The sequence below is a fragment of the Mus caroli genome, chromosome 15 (genome assembly GCF_900094665.2).
Source record: "Mus caroli chromosome 15, CAROLI_EIJ_v1.1, whole genome shotgun sequence".
Lineage (NCBI taxonomy): Eukaryota > Metazoa > Chordata > Mammalia > Rodentia > Muridae > Mus > Mus caroli.
The window spans coordinates 6,707,041-6,726,193 of NC_034584.1; the positions used below are offsets into that span (position 1 = coordinate 6,707,041).

Consider the following 19,153-nt stretch of genomic DNA (forward strand, 5'->3'; position numbering starts at 1 on the left):
GCACCGATGCTACTATTGCATTCCTGAGTGTATCTTGCAGACAGCTCTCAGGGAACATAGCTGGATGAGACTAAAAACTGGTTTTCTCCTCCAGTAGCTTGTATTATATCATCATCCAGCACGATGAATGCTAGTCGTAATAGGTCAAACTTCTAGTTGAGTACCAGGTTGGTTTCTCCATGTTCAATAGCATAAGTGTGTGGTGTCTTCAGTAATAATCTCTTAGCATCATATTGTGGTAGGTAATCAATATCATTGGCAATACTTTGTAATATTTAAGGGTTGTCTGTGGAACTGGTTTTGCCAATGACTCAAAAAGATATAACCGCTCCCTGGTATAGGTTTTAAGGTAGCATATGATGTCCAGTTGAGACATTGTCTCCCCCATCCTATGATAACTCCATTTAAATACCATTTATATATGCATATATTTTAGGAAGTGTCTACAGGAATAGGCTTCTGTATGACTTTTCAAAAGACCTTTAGGGTAAGTTATTCCTTCCCATGGTCCCTTCTCTACTGTCCACCTATCACCCTCTCCATTTAATCCTCCTATTCTAATTTCCCTTTTATTGTGTGGTAACAATATAGTTATTTCCCATTCATGGTCTCTAGAAGATCACCTCCTCCTTCATCCTAGCTCCCTACTTTCTGTTTAACCTTGGTTATTCTGATATTGAAACGCATATATCTAAAAGCTAACACTGGCAGATGAGAGAAAACATTCAATATTTGTCTTTCTGGATCTCAGTTCCATCACGTTGGATGATTGTTTCTAGGGCCATCCATTTGCCTGCACATTTAATAATTTCATTTTTCTTGAAAGCCAAATAAAATTTTATTGTATAAATGTACCTCATTTACATTATCCAATTTACCAGACGATGGACTTCAAGGCTTTTTCCAATTTCTGGCCATTATGAATAGAACAGCTATGAGCAGGGGGGCCTTTTGTATATGTGTCCCTTGTGTATATGAACAAGAGTTTTATAGATGGATCTTGAGATAGATCAATTTTCGGCTTTTGAAGGAACTTCCGTACTGACTTCCATGGTGGCTATATAAATTTGCACTCCTTCCACAATGAATAAGTGTTCCTCTTTCTCCACATCCTTGCCAGCATCTGCTGCCATTTGCTTTATTTATCTTGGCTATCTTGACTGGAATAAGATGAATTCTCAAAGTAGTTTTTAATCTGCATTTCTCTAGTGATTAAATATATTGGAAAATCTTGTTTCTCACTCAATTGTGTATTATCTTTTGAGAACTCTATTTCTGTATCCCATGTTTTAATTGGGATATTTGCTTTATTAATGTTGAGGGTTTTTTTTTTTTTTACTTCTTCGTATATTCTAGACACTTATCCTCTGTAAGATGGATAATTAGTAAAGATTTTTTCCCATTCTGTAGCTGATGCTTTACTCAAATGATGTTGTCTAGCATGTAGAAACTTTTTAACTTCATGAGGTTCCACCTATTAACTGTTGGTTTTAAACCTTGTGCTATCCAGATCCAGGTCAGAAAGTTCTTTCCTGTGTCAATGAGTTCAAGCCTACTCCTTAATTTCTCTTCTGTCATTTTCACTGTATTTTGTCTTATGTTGATGCCTTTGATCCCTTTGGAGCTGAGTTTTGTGCAGAGCAATAGATATAGGTCTGTTTTTATTCTTCAGCATGTAGTTTGTATGCAGTTTGCCTAGATGCTGTCTTTTTCCAGTGTGTGTTTTTAGGCTTCTTTAAAAAAAATTAAGAAGAAAGAAAGAAGGAAAAGAAAAAGAAAAAAAGAAAAGCTTTTCATGGTGTATGTATTTATTCCTGCATCTTAAACTCTATTCCATTTATCAATGTCTCTGATTTTATGCCAATGCTATGCTATTTTTATTGCTGTAGTTCTGTAATTAATATGAAATCTAGAGAACCTACAAAAAATAAACATATATGTGCATGACATACCAAAGTTAAATCAAGATTAATAAAACAACTTAAACTGACTCATAACCCTTAGTGAAATGCAAGAGTAATTAAAAATCTCCCACGTAAATGAACTCCAATGCCAAATGGATTCAGTGTAGATTCTACCAGACCTTCAATGAAGAACTAACACCAATACTCCTCAAATTATTCCATGAAACAGAAACTGAGGGAAATTTCTCAATGCTGTTTCTATCAGGATCATACAGTCACAGATAAGCTTGTCTTTTAAGAGAGAGCAATGAATGAGACTATGCAGTGTTATTGTGGGCAGGGCTGAGAAATAAGAAATCTGTCACAACTCATCAGCGCAAAAAGAAATGAACAAGGATGAATTTCTCTGGGGCTAAGTGAAAGGCTGAACCATGGAGAAATAACATGGCTGGAGAGACAGACCACCACTAAAACTAAGTCACAGGAAAGGTAGCTGTGGAAGGAAAGAGGGCCCTTGCATGCCCATTTCCCATTCTCTACCTCATGCCCCATGCCTCTACCTCTACCTCCATCTCCAGAAGGTTGATTCTTCCAGAAGTCACTCTTCTGAAAGGCAAGAGAGCCTAGCAGTCGGAACCATCAAACCCAGAACAGAAAAGAAATAAGCATAGAATCAAGGATTGACCAGGATTAAGTGGCATGCCAGTCATTTGATACATATTGAATGAATAATAGAGGTGCAAATGATGAGAGCCCAAGATCCAGCATTCAGTAAAGGCTTTAGGGACTGCTGAAACTACAATTCCCTTGCTGCTTCTGTGTTCCAAGTCTCTCATTAGTACTGTGTGGTATTTCAGACTGTCCACTTCAGTGCAGCCTCTGACCTGTGTCTTGTTGCCTCTGTGACTTTCTCCACCCTCAGCTAATACCTCTTCATTTCCAACAAGAATAGAGAGTGTGGATGGGAACAGGGAGGAGCGTGGGTTGTTCCGAACAGAGTTAGGACATTATCAAAGAGAGCTCAAATAATTTCCAGAACATAAAACACATTCTAGAATATTTAAGAGATTCTTTTTCTTTTTTAAAGAAAAATTGGTGCCACTGCACCCTATGGAGAAAATTTGGTGACTTACTTCTAGGAAGCTTGCCCCAGACATCTGTGTCATAAGCTGTGAGTTCACCAGACGCCTCATTTCCAAACGTCTTGTGGATGAACATCTTTTTTATTCAACTAGCTTTCATCCTATTATGGGCTTTGATTGAAGACACAATCCAGCTATCTAGTCAGAGCAGCAATGTTGACAATGCAGTGACTGTGTATGAGTGTTTCAGAGTTATGAAGACACTGGTGGCCACCATGGGCCTCCTGCTGGTCACGTTCTCCTCCTTAGATGCATTAGCAAGAACATCCAGCACTAGCTTCCTCAAGGGATCGTTCCTAGGACTCTGGAATCTGAATGCTAAGAAATTATTTGAAAGCCTTTTTTGCTGGTTATACTAGCCAGCTGGCTCTCAGATGGAATTGTGAAACTAAATTGGACAATAGCTATGAATTTATGTTCATAAATAAAAGACATTTTAGGGGAGGGGATGTTTTGCTTCTTTTTCACATGTGTATGTGATCCATGTGCATATATGTATATATGTCTGTGTATATGGCCCTTGTTTATGCATATGGAGGCTAAAGATTGATTTCTAATGTCTTCCTCCCTGTATCTGCACCTTATGTATTAAGATGGGGTCATTCATTTGAACTCAGAGTTTAAGTAAATCCTCCTAATCTAGCTAGATTTGGCTGGCCTAAGTGGCCAGCTTGCTACAGGGGTCCTGTCTCCACCTCCCATGTTTGCTGTGATCTGGGATCATAGGTAGGCCACCATGGTTCCCCGGGGTGTACATGAGTGCTGGAGATCTGAAATCCAGTCTCTCAGTCACATGGCAGGTGCTTTATCCTCTAAACAGTCATCCCATCCCTAAAAGCCAGGTTTATAAGGCAGTTTATACCATATAGACACCTGGTTTGCATTCAAATGTTGAAAGAGTTCCTTTCTATCTGAGATCAGCATCTCCAGCTCTTATCTACTCTACATCTCTTAAACCCCAGCCAATGGGAAACAAGAGTCTGGAATTTCATCCAAAAGCCTAGAGTCAGAAATGCTAGATGGGATAAGGTTAAGGCTGTGACACCTGGTGTGAGTACATCCCAGGAGACAAAAGCCCTCATTCTACATTTTACTGAGTCTTCCACTTCTCACTCTAAAAAGCCTTCTCCTGCCAAAGCATGTTTGAACCACTGATGAAGGAATAAAAGTGAGTTTCACTCAGACAAGTTCATGTCTGTATTCCTCAGTAAATCCCACCTAGGGCCTCCAATATATTCCTTATAGTTTAATTCCAGTTGGGACAGCTGGTGAAAGTGGTTTATGAACTATAGATTAGATACTGAATTAATGTTAATTTTATGACACACACACATATATATACATACATATATATATATTACATACATATGTCAATGGTTTTATATATATATACATATATATATATATATATATATATACACACACACACACACACACACACATATATATATGAAGACTGCCCCATTCTTAGGAGAATAAACTCAAATAATTAGGGACAAAAAAGAGGCATCGTAACTATGACTTACTCTCTGATTACTTGGGGAAAATGTAATTTTTGTTACATAAAAGATATAGGATGATGAATAACATATTAATAATTCATGTCTTTGTGGGCAATACATGGGATTTATTTTTACAACTTTTTTTCTAAGATTGACATGACTTCATAATGAAGTTGCAAAAACAAGTAAGTCCAGCTTTTCTAAATAGGGATGCTCATCTATGCTATGCAACACAGAAATGCTCTCTCCTGATTTGTCCTGTTTGAGCTAAAATGAGTCATCTTCCCTTTCAGCTAAAGAACACTTCTCTGTGGAGGTGAGCATCGCAGATGTTTTGCACATGAACCCTGAAGGTAAGGAGGGTTTTATCGAGTGCACACATGATTGCCTCCCATTGTCCCTCTCATCCAGACAAGGGCAGGGACGTGGCTATCTTGATTCTCAAAGAACATCATCTCAAACCATCAGTACTCACATGGAGCTGTCCACTATCCTCAAAAAGGGGGGCGGGGGAGATCTTCAATCTCTGTTTCAGAAAACCTGATGCTCGTCTCCTTTTCTTGTTTTTCTCAAAATCTTTTCATGGTTGAAATCCCCTAGCTGTGCAATTAGATTTTTATTTCCTCTTTATACTTGTCTGTACTTGGGAGGATTTTTTGACAATGTCTGGGTTACTTTTATAATCAGAAAGAGAAAGATTGCATCTTCTTTTAGTTTTTCAACCAGTTCAATACCAATTCTGCTATCACTTCCTGAGACATCTCTCAGCCTCTTTAATATTGTCACTACTTGGGCCTGATCCGTGCCAGCCTATATGACGATACTTATATGTGGTGGGCTCTCAGTTTTCCTCACCTACTAATACCAAGGAAGCCCTGGGAGCCAGAACCTGCCAGCAAATAGGTCGTGGAGAAATCACCCACACAGATTGCCTCTGCATATACCACAGTCAAAGATCTAAGCTACTTAAGAAGATAGCAGATTACTTTTGGTCTTTGAGACCTTTCCTTCCTGCTCTTCAAGAGAAAGTGAAAAACTCATTAAGATAGAAAATTTACTGTTATTAGCTGAAGAAACATCTAAGTGAAGCGTTCCTAAGATTTCTTTGAGCCACCTTGCAATGGATGAAGCAGTGATTCTCCTTTAAGGGCCATCTTTCACTCCAGTGAAAGTTGGCCTGTCCCATGGATCAAAGATGCTCAAAGATTGTCAAGACCTTCTGAGTCAAAGATCTTTTTGTCACAAAGACTGCTCTCTGGTAGTATATTCAGCAACATTGGAATAGAATACCACTCCAAACCCAGCTTCAACAACCAGCAGTGTGTAGATGTTGCTTAAGGTCCTGGGAAGGACAAAACCACCCACCCTGGGTAGTGACAGTAATGTGTTCAGCCACTGCCTGATGTCTCCTAAGTGAAACAAAAATCCCTTCTATCAAAAACCACTTCTCTAAGTTACCTAAGCCCTGCCAAGAACTTCTGTTTTTTCATTTAAGTGGATTGAAATTCATAGTGTACAGAGTGGAAACAGGAAATGTCTACAAAAAGAATGCCATAAACACTTTGGGTATAAGAAATCTCTGTGGCATTAATATCATTCTCTGGACAATCCATTAACATAAGGATGGGTGGGTCAATCCAGCAAGAGTTCTATGCATTTCTTCCTACTTTCTTGGCTTCTACCCCTTGAGTTCACATGGTACTTGAAGGATAGAGACAGATTGAGAGTCATAAGCATTATGCTAAGTTCTTTAGTAATCTTTTGCCACATGAATTAGGAAGCATAGACAACTGGAGTCTGAACTATGTTGCAAACACAAGAGAAATTTGCCTGCAAATTACTTTTTTTTTTTACTTTTATGTGTACTTACTTATTAACAACAATTTGTGTAAAAAAAGTTACCTCTGATTGACTTTTCAAATCTTTTAAGCATCGAGGCATAGATCCTTAACTAAAATTCATCTTTTCCACTCCAAACAGTACACAGAAGGTGAAGTTTTGGTAACAGAGAGATGTTCCTGTGGTTGGAACAGGAGATTGAGGCCCCAATATCACATCCCAGTACACACGCATAGATATCTACTCTGCTTGCTCATCTCTAAGTACCCTTGGGGCCTTACATCCCTCTGGTTGACCTTCTTCCCTAGCATCTACCCTAGTCTCATGTCCTCCACCCTTTACCCAACCTGGATGAGGTATGCAAAGATTATACTGATGCCAGTGGATATCTGTGAAAACACAGGCAGAAACTTGAAGGCAGTTAAGACAAGTCAAGACACACAGCAACACAGGCTCTTCTTCAACAGGAGAAGAACATCCAGAAACAAATGTTCATAAAAGAAGACAAGAGAAAGAACAGTTTCCTGAAAAATTTGGATTCAAATTAAGAGCAGAACTTTAACTCCTGTCTGACACCAGGAAAAAAATACCACAGTCCATTGTGAGCTCTATAAGCTGCTTTCTGGCCTCCAGCTTTTCAATTATGATCCACTAGTTGTAATCACTTCAGAGCATGGCAAAGCAAAGTACCGCCCTACCTGGCACTGTACATCCTTTTACAAGAACTCTGGCATCCTCCAGGCTCTGCCCATTCCAAGTCTTCTGCAGCTCCTGTCCATACACTTGGGACTTTAAATCTTGACAGATCTGTGAGATATAAAGACACTTAGAATAATCCAAGAGCACTGTGGAGGAGCTGCCATTCACTAAGCATCTTGTGATGCTCATCAAAAGGTCTTCACCCATTATCTTTGTACACGTCACATGTTTCTCCCACCATCCAATTCTTGCCACTTGGGCTTCTACTTTGACTAAAACATGGTGTCATTCAAAATCTGTGTGCTAATCTTGGCATACAGGCATGTAGTTCGCTGATACATTTCTTGCTTAGTATGTGTGATACTCTGGGTTCACTGTCCAACAGAAGACAGAACAGAAAGACTTGGAGTGTTGCCTATGAGGGTTAATACCTTAGATTATGCATAATATTTGCTTATGAGTTGGGACTTTCTTGTCCACCTGGGAAGACTTTGAATTTGGAACTCAAGGGAGACTTAGTTTTGTTTTTGTTTTTGTTTTGTTTTGTTTTGTAGTAGAGAAGCTGAGTGCACTGACCCTCATTCACTATGCCACTAGCCCCAAATACCAATTTAAATATGAGCCTGTTGAAATTAAATATTAAAGATTCAGTTCCTCACTTATATTGAATCCACTCCCAATGTTCTATAGCTGCACGTGCTTAGTGGTCATGTTATTGGGCAGGGAACATCAAGAAGTTCAAAATCCCAGCAACCACATGGTGGCTCATAACCACCCGTAACGAAATCTGATGCCCTCTTATGGAGTGTCTGAAGACAGCTACAGTATAATTATATATAATAAATAAATAAATAAATATTTTTAAAAAAAAGAATACTTCCATTACAACATAATTTTCTATAAGAAAAAGCTGGCCAACCCAGTGAGGAGCTCTGGGAAAGTGATAAAGCTCAAACAGACAGGCTCAGCAGTGAGGGAGAGAGATGACAGAACAGGATTCTAAAAAGAAAGTGAAAGGACCAGTCAATGTACTTCAACTAGGTCAACAATTATGTCACTGATACCCAACCATGAACAAATGTACAACTACTCTATCACAAAACACTAGGAAACAAAGAAGTAACCATCTTTGAGATGGTCTTTGAGACCCATTTTCTCCCCTGTCTAGTCTTTGGAGTCTATGAACTCATTGTGAAACAAGAGACTTTTCTTCTGAATCCAGAGGCAAGAAGATCCTAAGCAGTGCTCACACATTGGAGCCAATGAACTCCCAGTCAAGGGAGAAAGCAACACTCTGGTGGCCATATACAAAAGCCTATTTAGAGCTAGGATTATTCAAACCAAAGAAAACAATACAAGGCCAAGGTACCATCTCTCTGGGGACTTTTGACTCTATAACAAGTCCAATTATTGTCCCTGTAATGGAGCGGGTAGAGGGGTCCTGGCCTGCTGTCAGCAGTGGTTTATCCTTACCTAGCACATTGTCAACAAATAGATTACTTCCACAAAGTCACTCATCTTAGTCTCTCCTCACAGAATCACCGAGGGAAGAAGAGCAGATGTGGCCCTCTGTACTTTACATACAAAAGAGTGAAGGCGCAGAAAGAGAATGAGACAAGCCATAGTTAGCAAGGTTGGTGAATTTCAGAACCAACAATAGAAAACACCCACCTAACCTGTCTGCAGTTCACAACTCCTCTCTCTGGAGATACAAGTCACTTAGCACCTGTTCAGGTCCCTAAGTCTGTCATCTCCAAGGCTATGACCTCCTCATAGATAATGCTGCAAACTCAGCTTGTCACTCCATCCTGCACAGAGTCCCCAGCAAGCTCACTGATGGTGCCTCATCTACTCAAGCTGCTGTAAGAGGGGACAGAAGCAATTGTTACTAATTCTGTTGCTGCCCTTCTCAGAAGACCCCTTCTTTCAAGCAAAAACATACCTACTAATTGCAGAAAAAAATCAGTGTTTGTCTCAGTGTGCACACTAGGTCTACCGTCTATCTTCCTGGCAAAAGTCAGGTGGAAAATGCTACCTCCCAAAATACTCTGTCTGCCTTGAGATACTCTTAACCATGGCAGATTTTATTTCTCTAGAAAACTGAGTTAGAATGTTTCCATTCATATGACTTTCAATAGCCTGTAACCAAATATGATATATTCTCACACTTGAATGAACTCATCATTCATGATGTCTAATAGTCATTTGCATTCTTGGCTACATGAAAGATTGGATTTGATATTTTTCCTTTAGCATACAAAGATATGTAGAGTAGATATAGCCTTTATGTCTGATAAACTCTAAACACAAAATCCACCACTGACTAAAAAAGTGAAGAGGAAATAAGATCTAAAGCTGTTTAGATAAAATAATATTGAAGATGGCAACAAAAAATAAAATGCTCATTTTAAATGTTTCCCAACTAGCTGACACATCCAGCATTGTTTGGCTTGGAAACTTGACAAAGAGCAAAGAGTGAACGAATAAAGGGCAGATACACATACAGAAAAGCCAAGTTAACCAGGCTATGCACACTAAAAGAATGGCACTGTACTGGCTGCTTTTGTGTCAACTTAACACAGCTGGAGTTATCACAGAGAAAGGAGCTTCAGTAGAGGAAATGCCTCCATGAGATACAACTGTAAGGCATTTTCTCAATTAGTGATCAAGGGGGAAAGGCCCCTTGTGGGTGGGACCATCTCTGGGCTTGTTAGTCTTGGGTAGTCTTGGTTCTATAAGAGAGCAGGCTGAGCAAGCCAGTAAAGATCATCCCTCCATGGCCTCTGCATCAGCTCCTGCTTTCTCTCCTGCTTGAGTTCCAGTCCTGACTTCCTTGGTGATAAACAGCAGTATGGAAGTATAAGCCGAAAAAATCCTTTCCTCCCCAACTTGCTTCTTGGTCATGATGTTTGTGCAGGAATAGAAACCCTGACTAAGACAGGCACCAACTCCAGAGCAACCTGGAACCTCAGCATGTTGACTCTGTAGAGCACAGGAGGGAGAATGTGCCTGATCTCAGTAGGAAGTCTTACTAGCTATGCAATCTCAGGGCAAAAACTTCCAGGAGGAGAAATTGTGTTGCTAGTTTTTGCCCACACTGGTCAGTTGGACTGCTTGGACACACTTTCAACATTTGCATTTGAACCAGAGGAAAGCTTTACCATCCCTCTAAGGCTCCAACTAGGCATGCAATCTTTGCCATTCCCATGGGTCTGAGGAGTTAGTCTTTGACATGGCTGTAAACATGTCAAACAATACATATTCACTCAGAATTTCATCTGTTCTTGACACACTCAAGACTTAAGTGTGGCTCTTCATACCTAGCAATGCACCCTTGCCTTCCATTATAGCAGAACCCCAGTGTTTCTCAGTCGTCATCAACCTTTCTCTTCATCTAAGCCATTACAAGTTACAGTTAGACTATTGAGCTAGCTATGTCAAGTTTTGCTATCTGCCCAAGGCAAATGGGCCATGCTCTGGAGATTCTACTTCCTCCCAGAGCTGAGTAAGTCCAGACTCTAAGCTTCTTCTGCATCTTTTTTGTGGCATGACCCCAGAGAGGATACTTGGAGCAGCAAGCCATAGCATGCCTGGCTAAAGGTGGATTAAACACTGGGCATGTAGCACTTTCCTAAGAAATTCTGGGAAAATCAGTTTTAGGTTTGATTTAGCAGGTCATGATAACTTCAAGGAACCAGAGTCAGGATGAGGGGTAGAAGGGGGGCTCCTCTCCCTCTTTCAGCAGAGAGGAAATTTTCTGCTATGCCTTCATCACTAGAATTTAGTGGGATGGCCATTCCTAAGGCTGCAATCTGGACAAAAAAAAAAAAAAAAAAAAAAAGATTACAATGGTCCTGATTAGCATAGCCTGCTACTTCCTCATCCCCTGGGGCTGGATGCCTGATGCCTGACTGGACTCTGCTTAAAAACAAAGGGAGAAGTAGTTGTTGGAGAAGAAACCTACAGTATCTGCCAGGCTCATTGGGTGGATAGGACTGTGTCAAAGACAAGACAAGGAAGTTTGTTCTCATCTGAGAGGCACCCTCCACAGGGAAGCACCCTCATCTCCTCAACCAGGTCAGATCATTTATGACAATAGTCATGACAACTACAGAGCATTTTTTTTCTTACACTTGTCATTTATGTGCCTTACTGGAGTCTCTTTGAGAGATGGTATGTGTATACTAAAGGAATTCTTTCTGACAAGATTTATTTTATGTCCTGTTCTTAAATCTAACTATACATAGCTAGATGAAAAGATGGGTGGATGAATGAGTGGGTGAGTGGGTGGGTGGGTGGATGGGTGGATGAGTTGGTGAGTAGATGGGTAGATGGATGGATGGATGGATGGATGGATGGATGGATGGATGGATGACTGGATGGGTGGATGGATGACTGGATGGGTGGATTGATGGGTGTGTGGATGGATGAATAGTTGAACATTTAAATCACTAATATGGGTCAATCTGCCTGTTTTCTAACCTGCCCCACTACTCTCACAGCTGGATCTTTATCTATTCACTCCTTTCTGTTCCCACCCAACGAGTCTACAATGAAAGTATTCACTCTATTCCCTGAACTAGCCTTGGGTCTGGTTGTTACCTCTCTGGCTGGTTGGTACCTTTTCTGCTAAGAAGGTTACTTCAAAGAAGAACAAGATGGAAAAGGGAGAAGGGGAAAGCAAGTAATTATCTTGGTAGCCCAGATGTTTGAATGCAAAAGTAAGTCTGAAAGAACATCTTGTTCGTGAGTGATAAAGGGTGACTCAGAAAAGTAGAGACAGGATGTGCTCCTAAGGGGAGCACAGAGAGGAGGGTTGACTTTGGGACTGGTTCTGAGCATTATGAGGTGGGAGAGATGTGTAGACTTTCTGTGTTCCTGGCCCAGTCTGTGAAGCTCCCATTACTACTATCCTTTAGACTTCCAGCTCCTAGTGCTTTGTATTACAAGTCTGGCAAGCCAGAGGAAAGTTTACACAGAGAATCTCAGACCAAGAGCCCTGCTGAAGTTTCTTCTGAATAAGATGGCCTGGCCCTTCTCGGGGCCCCTGAAGAAGATATTTTCTGCAAAACTGCCATTCACCTACTTGTCAGAAGCTGAATGGCAAATAATGGGTTCCTGGATGTTTTAAATGCACTTAGACACAGTAATGCAATTAGGGAAAGTAGGAGGAAGTTTCGAAAACAACTGAGCAGCCAGTGGGCATGAGAGCTGTTGAAATCCTTCACTCTAGCTTGAGAGATAGGTACATGTTCAGCTACAAAAATGGTATGTGGAGGTTGGTTCTCAGCCACTGCTTTACACAGTGCCAGAGACACAGAGGTCCAATACTCTATGGTAGCCTCTGTTCACACCACTGAATGTCAGCGAGCTGGTTTTGTTGCATTAATAATGGTGTTCAAATCTGCCTCCTCAGTTGCAATAGCAGTCACTTTTTATTTCATTACATTCGATAAGTAGTCATTACCCACTTTAGAGTAATCATCCCTCCTAGGGGGAGTCACCGTTTGTGTGTTGGCATGAATCTGTTTCATATCCACTGTCTGTGCACCCGTGCAAGGACATTTGTGAGAATTAGGATCAGGCATGTCTACTTCCTGTATCTAATTATTCCTGCACTTCACCTCTGGAAATCATTGAAATTTTAAACACATTATGTCAAGGCTTAAATAATATTCCACTGTTGTCTATGCTATGATCTGGTTAAGCAGTCCTTTAGGATCTGATGTTTAGATTGTTTTCTAATAATTTGGTTTTATTAATAACACTAGAGAGGTGGACTCTCTTTATTCAAATGTTTTGTGCACCTAGGTTCACTCGGGATAAAGTTCTGAAGTGTATTTTCTGATTCAATGTGCATCCGTATTCTTGAGACTTAACATATGAGAAAAGTTAAACCAATGTACACTCAAACCACAAATCCAAATGTATTTATACACTCAGTAATACCATTCTGAAACCTTCAGGGTTGTAAAAAAAAAACAAAAAAGAGTAAAATAAAATATTTTATATGAAAATATTTTGAAAACTAAAAATGCCATTAAAATAAACATTGTCATACTATCTATTTTTAAATGACCCAAGTAGAAGATGTCAGCTTCTTTGGTGAAATATTGTGATGTTAATAGCCTTTTTAAAGTCCCAAATCCTTGCTAACTTACCTCTCTACATTCGGCAGACACTCAGACACTCAATACAGGTTATTTCCTCAGAACCATTTACCGAGTACCCATAGAGTATAGAGCTTTGTTTTAAATTTGAGGATTAACACACACATACACAAGCAATTAATCAATGAGCTTCTAGTCTAGCCTGAAGAGCTACAAGAGTGGGGAATTGCATAAAGATAAGTCAAAGTCATTATCAAGACTACCCTGTAGAAAAGCTTTGTGAGACCTAAAGTGTCTGCCGGATGGGAGATGGGACAGAGAATGAGGAGGTATCTGGTCTTTCCATTGGATGACCACGAACCTATCTTTGCTGCTTCTAAAAATACTCATATTTTCTAGTAGCCAGAGTTCTGGATGGAAAGAGAGACATCACTGTGGGCAAAGACTTATTTTAACAGTCTATATGGTAGGATTAGTAAGATCGCAATGTTATGTATCATCTACCACTGCTCTAGAAATCAATAGAGCTTTGTGGTGAATTAAATACAAAAGCAGGGGCTGACTATATAACTGTTTGGAACCATAGTAGGAGGCAGGGATTTTAGGGAGGTGTGGGGGAAAATAAGGGGGGCAAATATTGCCACTGTTGGAAGAGCAAGACAAGGAATTTTGCCAAGTATCTAACGTGAGGCGGCCAGAAAACCCTTCAGCCTTGTCAAACTACAAAATCATTGCTCTTTTTAATGCTTGGAGTGACAAGGGGCTGAGTGTAGTCTCCAGATGCGTGGTTGGTGGGAACGAAGGCCACCTGCTGGAAGCTGTGACACTTCAGTGTCACCCTTCGTTCTGTTCAGGTGTAAGCTCTACCATGGACTCAGAACAGTGGTGCTGAAGCTGGAAACCCTTCCCTTGAACTGTGCAGGGTATAAAGTGACCATGACCTGCTTCTCTTCCCATTTTAATCTGATGGATACCCAGGTTTCCATGTGCTTGGCACATGAGCCTACAGTTTTAAAGAACAAGTGGGGGTTATAATGTCATCTTTTAAACCATAAAGGGCATTCAGAGGTTTTTCCCAAACACCCAGGTATGTGTGAGCCCTGCCACTTAAGGACACCTAAGAAAAGCATCTCAGGCTATTATAGTTTCAAATAAATTGACCATTGATAGAACTAAAACTATCATCAAAGCGACCAATTTTTCTCTCAAATCACATTGGTTTGATAATATTAAAATCAATTTCTGTTTCTAAAACTAAGCTGACAGCCATTGGACTACACTGGTGCCTGCCAGGTGATGGATTGAAATCTTTATGGGTAATTCCCAAGTAGAGTATTTGTAGAAAACAGGAAAATTGAACTAACCTTTGAGTATTGACATCTCAAACTATTATCCCTTTCATACTTTCAGAGAGTAGGCATGGTACTGGTTAGATGTTATGGAAACAGGCAGTCGTTTCATTCTTATAAAGCAAAGAATAAGAATGATTTTCTGGGGTTTGCCTGGTCATTGTTATGGTAGAAAAGTGTGTAGATGTTTACCTAGGCCTGTTCTACTTCATTGACCTGGGAAAACTACTAGTCAAATGGAAAGCGGGCCCCCGATTTGCTTGATAAACATCAGTGTAATGGAGGACCTAAGAAATACAGAGATACAGAAAAGTATTCCTTCTATAACTTAGAGCCACACTTGAATTTTAAGACATTAAGCATGCTCTGTTTTTTTTCTAATTGATAGTTTCTTTTGACATGTTTTTATTTACTCTTTGAATTTTTCATATAATATATTTTGATCACATTCCCTCTCCCATATCCTCCCAACCAATCTATCTATCTACCTATCTATCTATCTATCTATCTATCTATCTATCTATCTATCTATTTATCTACCTATCCATCTCTCTCTCTCTCTCTCTCTCTCAATAAAAAATAAAAAAATAAACAAAAATCAAATCCAGTTTTCCTTGGCCAACAACTCTTGGACAGGGGACCTGTTTTCTTGCTTTTACCTTATACCACTACTTAAAGCTCAGCTAAGCAGCTCAACTCTCTGGAACACAAATGAGATCCAGGAAGCAAACCAAATAGACATTTGGATAAAGTACATGTAATGAAAGCCATTTATCTATAAGACAGGTGGAAAATTCCTTTGGTCCTCCCTCATAACTTCTTGTCATCATTTAAATGACTTCAACTTTCTAAATTTTTATTTTCATGTTAGTTTTCCAACTTTACAGATCAAAAGCAGCAATGGATTGGAATGGATCTGTTTAGGGCTACTAGAAGAGAGTTAGTAGCAAAAACATCTATTAACTATTAAATTAAAAATTTTAGGGAGCAAAAACAATGAAGGATAGAAAGGTCAGGAGAAGAAAAAAGACAGCTAACAAGAAAATAGCTAGGCACTGAGGATCCTCATGTCCTAGGTATCTGATTTAAGCATAACATCTTTGGTCTGTATTTTCTCTATATACAGCATCCTGTGACCATGCCACTTACTATAACTAATATGTTCACAAATGATATCAGTGTTCTGAGTAAGAAGCCATAGAAGTAAATAATATTTACATTTGTATCCAATTCATTAAAATATTTTTTAACTGAGAACATGCTTTACACAGCTAGATACATAGCTACCCTGTGATGTGTTTTCATTGAAAAATACACATTTTTTTAAATCATTTTATTTCATTTGAAGATTGTACACTCGAAGTTTTGTTTGCTGCTGAAATTCCACACATTCCTTCAATTTTTAATAACTATATTTCTTATGTATTTTGGCTATTAGCCAGATGCCCTGGAGCCAAATCTCATTGTATGTTTTAGTACATCTGTTGCTGAGTTCAGTTTAATGCACATGAAATGGTATTGGAGGAATGCACAAGACCTCAGTCACTTGAAGTGCATCTTAATAGGAAGAAAGAATTTCCTGATTCAAGGGTACAATGTTATTGCTCCTCTCCTTACCCCTGTGGATCTGAGACTGTGAGAAGGGGTGAAAATATTATATTCTTTATGGTTTTCTATAAGTGAGTCAGTCTGAGTTTGTAACTTAGTGGTAGATTGCTCACCTCAAAATCCTGACGCTCTAGGTTCAAACCCTGGCACTACAAAGAAGGGAGAAAATGGTAAAGCAACCAGTCATTCAGCAAGTGTTACTGCATCCGTGAATGTGTGCAAAGTGACAACGCGAATGGCATAGAAGCTGAACAAAATGACTTTGATAATAGTGTTCACGGTGACACCGAATCAGCAAACCAGACATCAAAGGTTTTACTTACTCAGAGGTACTACTTGATTGAATACTGTAGTTACCACCCAAAGAAGGCAGGAATAGCCAGCCATCTCCAGATTACTCATAGATTAGTCAGGCTAAGTAAAACCAAGCATTGTCAATACTCAGTCTCTAGCTACAAAGCTCTCTAACTAGATCGGTACTTCTCAGCCCTAAAAAGTTCAGTAGGTTCTGAGTGGAATTCTAGAGCTTCCCTTCTGTTCAGTGATCTCTTGGGTCCACAAAATACTACAGGCCAGGAGAGAGAAAGGAATGTGCAGACAAGGATGGGGGAGGTGCAGAGTGTATATATGGAAAAAGCTTTAAAGGTCAAGGCTAAACCAAAAAAAAAAAAAAAAAAAAAAAATGTAGCCTTTCTCCCCATTCTCCAATGCCACAGCTCAATCATCTGACCCCATGTAACCATAAAAGGAGCAATTAGAAGAACATTAGCTGTAGAGAGAAAGGAAGAATAGACCCAAACTGTGACAAGTTTTGGATCCTTTTCCTTCTCTTGTGAGGGACTCTCAATATCCTCACTGAAGTGGTAAAGAAAGGTACGGCTTAGAAAGAAGAGATAATTTTGACATATTCTTGGGAAGAATTTCTTGTTGGACTTACTAGTTTTCTCAGATGTGGGTACAGCTCATCCCCAGTGCTCTAAAGATATTCCCATCAGACACCTGGCTATTTTCCCATTGATGCTCAAAGGAGGCCACGGGTTACTCAAGGCCACAGAGTCGCTGTGAAAAGGGAGAACTGGACCTCCCTCACACTCCTCAGGCTTAGAGATGAAACTGGACCAGATTTTCTCAAGTCTTTGGTTTCCTTTCAGTGCATTTTGGAGTTTTTGGATTAAAAAACTCCAAAAATCTCAAACAGGCAGCCAGGGAATCAGTAAACCGATAATTAATCTTTTTTATTTTCGTTTTCCATTTTCCATTTACTTCCAAGCTTGTTTCAAGAAATTAAGAAACACACAAAAATAGATACGCTTGTTACCAACAGTAATTTGTGTGTGCAAATGTTTTAAAAGGAATCTAAGGTTCTTTTATGTTTAATTAAACCGCATGCACACATACACATACACCTCTGTAAAATAGAATTTTCTTCTAACAATCTGGCAAAACATATGTCTCCTCCTACTACAGTGGCCTCTTGGTAGTGACAGCTTGCCATAGAAACAAACTGCAGTGAGATTTCTGTGACTTGAAATGTTCTTTTTTTTTTTTTTAACTCTCTTTATAAGAGGCAGCAGGCTGACTCTGGTGCTGCTGAGATTATCTGGGCTCCTCTGGGCTCTGGAGAACTTTTTGCCTTCTTGTTTTGCCACCCAATTGAGGATGTATTATCTGATACTAAATAGCTCCATAACGTAGAAAAGAAAACCTCAGCCACATCCTGTGACTGTTTCTGGATGGATGGATGCAGCCAAAGTATCACCCGGTCACCACCACCTTTCAAATGGATGAGTCTAAAGTAACTGGATTGTAGTGTGTTCCCTTTCCAACATAATGACTCAGTGTACCTTATAATGATAGATGCTTCCCCATGACTGGGAATAAGAAAATATTTGGGGACAATAATCCACTCAGCCTGTCCCACCACCACCTGACCTTCATTCATCGAAGTCTCAAATGTGGCATTTCTCAGAGAAAGCCAGCCTCTCTTTCTTCTTTTCTCTGTTTATCTCTAAATGGAGCTCTCTAAATTCAGCTCCAATGTCAGTCACAGAATTACATTTTTCAAATGCCCCTTCCTGGGCCCTACATCAGAGATATATGACATTAGGAGATAGTGTATACAGAACAGTCTCTAAAGACAAGGCCCAGGGAATGTCTACTACTATAAAAGAAGAACTACCATTGGCCTCACACAGTACCCAGCATTAGAGCCACCTTTGGGAAGTTGGTTTGAACATAGAGACCCTTATCAAGACAAGGGAAGACAGCCTTGGAGAAGTCACAATCTGTGGTACCAAGGTCATCTTGCCTGTCCCCTGCTCTCATACCAGGTACATCTTGTATGTCTAAGATGGGGCTCCTTAAAGGTAGGATCAGTGGTCCTCTGTAGATATATAAAGTGGAAAGCATGCGATAAATATACAAGTTCTGGTGCTCAACTCCTAAGATCTTCTGTACCCACTAGCTATGTGATCTTGGGCAGTTCATAGAACATGTCTGAGCTGCAGCACCCTTACCTGTGAGATGAGAATCATAACCATCCCTATACTTCACAATTGTCATATGAGTTAACCAAATTTACAAAGCAGTACCTGATATGCAGTGTGTCCAATCCAAGTCTCTCACATGTTGTCACCATGGCTGTGAGAATCCGGGAAGGTTTGGGAGATCAGCCCTTTGATCTGCACACCCCTTAGCCTTTTGAATATCAGGATCCTGTCTCGGACATGACAATGGTAGGATGGTCATAGTAATAAGAATGACAATAATTGCTGCTCTGACTCTAGAAAGGTATGTTGTAAAAATAAAATATAATAATGTGAGAGTGCTTTACACTCTGCAGCCTACAGTGCAATAAAAGGTTGAGCATTTTGCTTCAATGTTGAATCTTATTCCAAAGACTAGATACGGTGTTCCTGTGGTGCTGGCTGCTCCATGTAATGGCCCTCAATCAGAAACTTCTCTCAGCCTCAGTTTCCTCTTCTGCCAGTGGGATCTTGT

General features: G+C 39.8%; 1 protein-coding gene across 8 annotated transcripts in view; it reads left to right on the forward strand.

The window, feature by feature from the left end:
* Positions 1-19,153, forward strand: part of Prlr (prolactin receptor) — a 171,249-nt gene that overhangs the window by 111,412 nt on the left and 40,684 nt on the right. For all 8 annotated transcript variants that reach the window (XM_021182969.1, XM_021182970.2, XM_021182968.2 and 5 more), the window contains exon 2: positions 4,842-4,901. The gene's annotated coding sequence lies outside the window, so the exon portion shown is untranslated. The remainder of the gene's footprint in view (positions 1-4,841; positions 4,902-19,153) is intronic.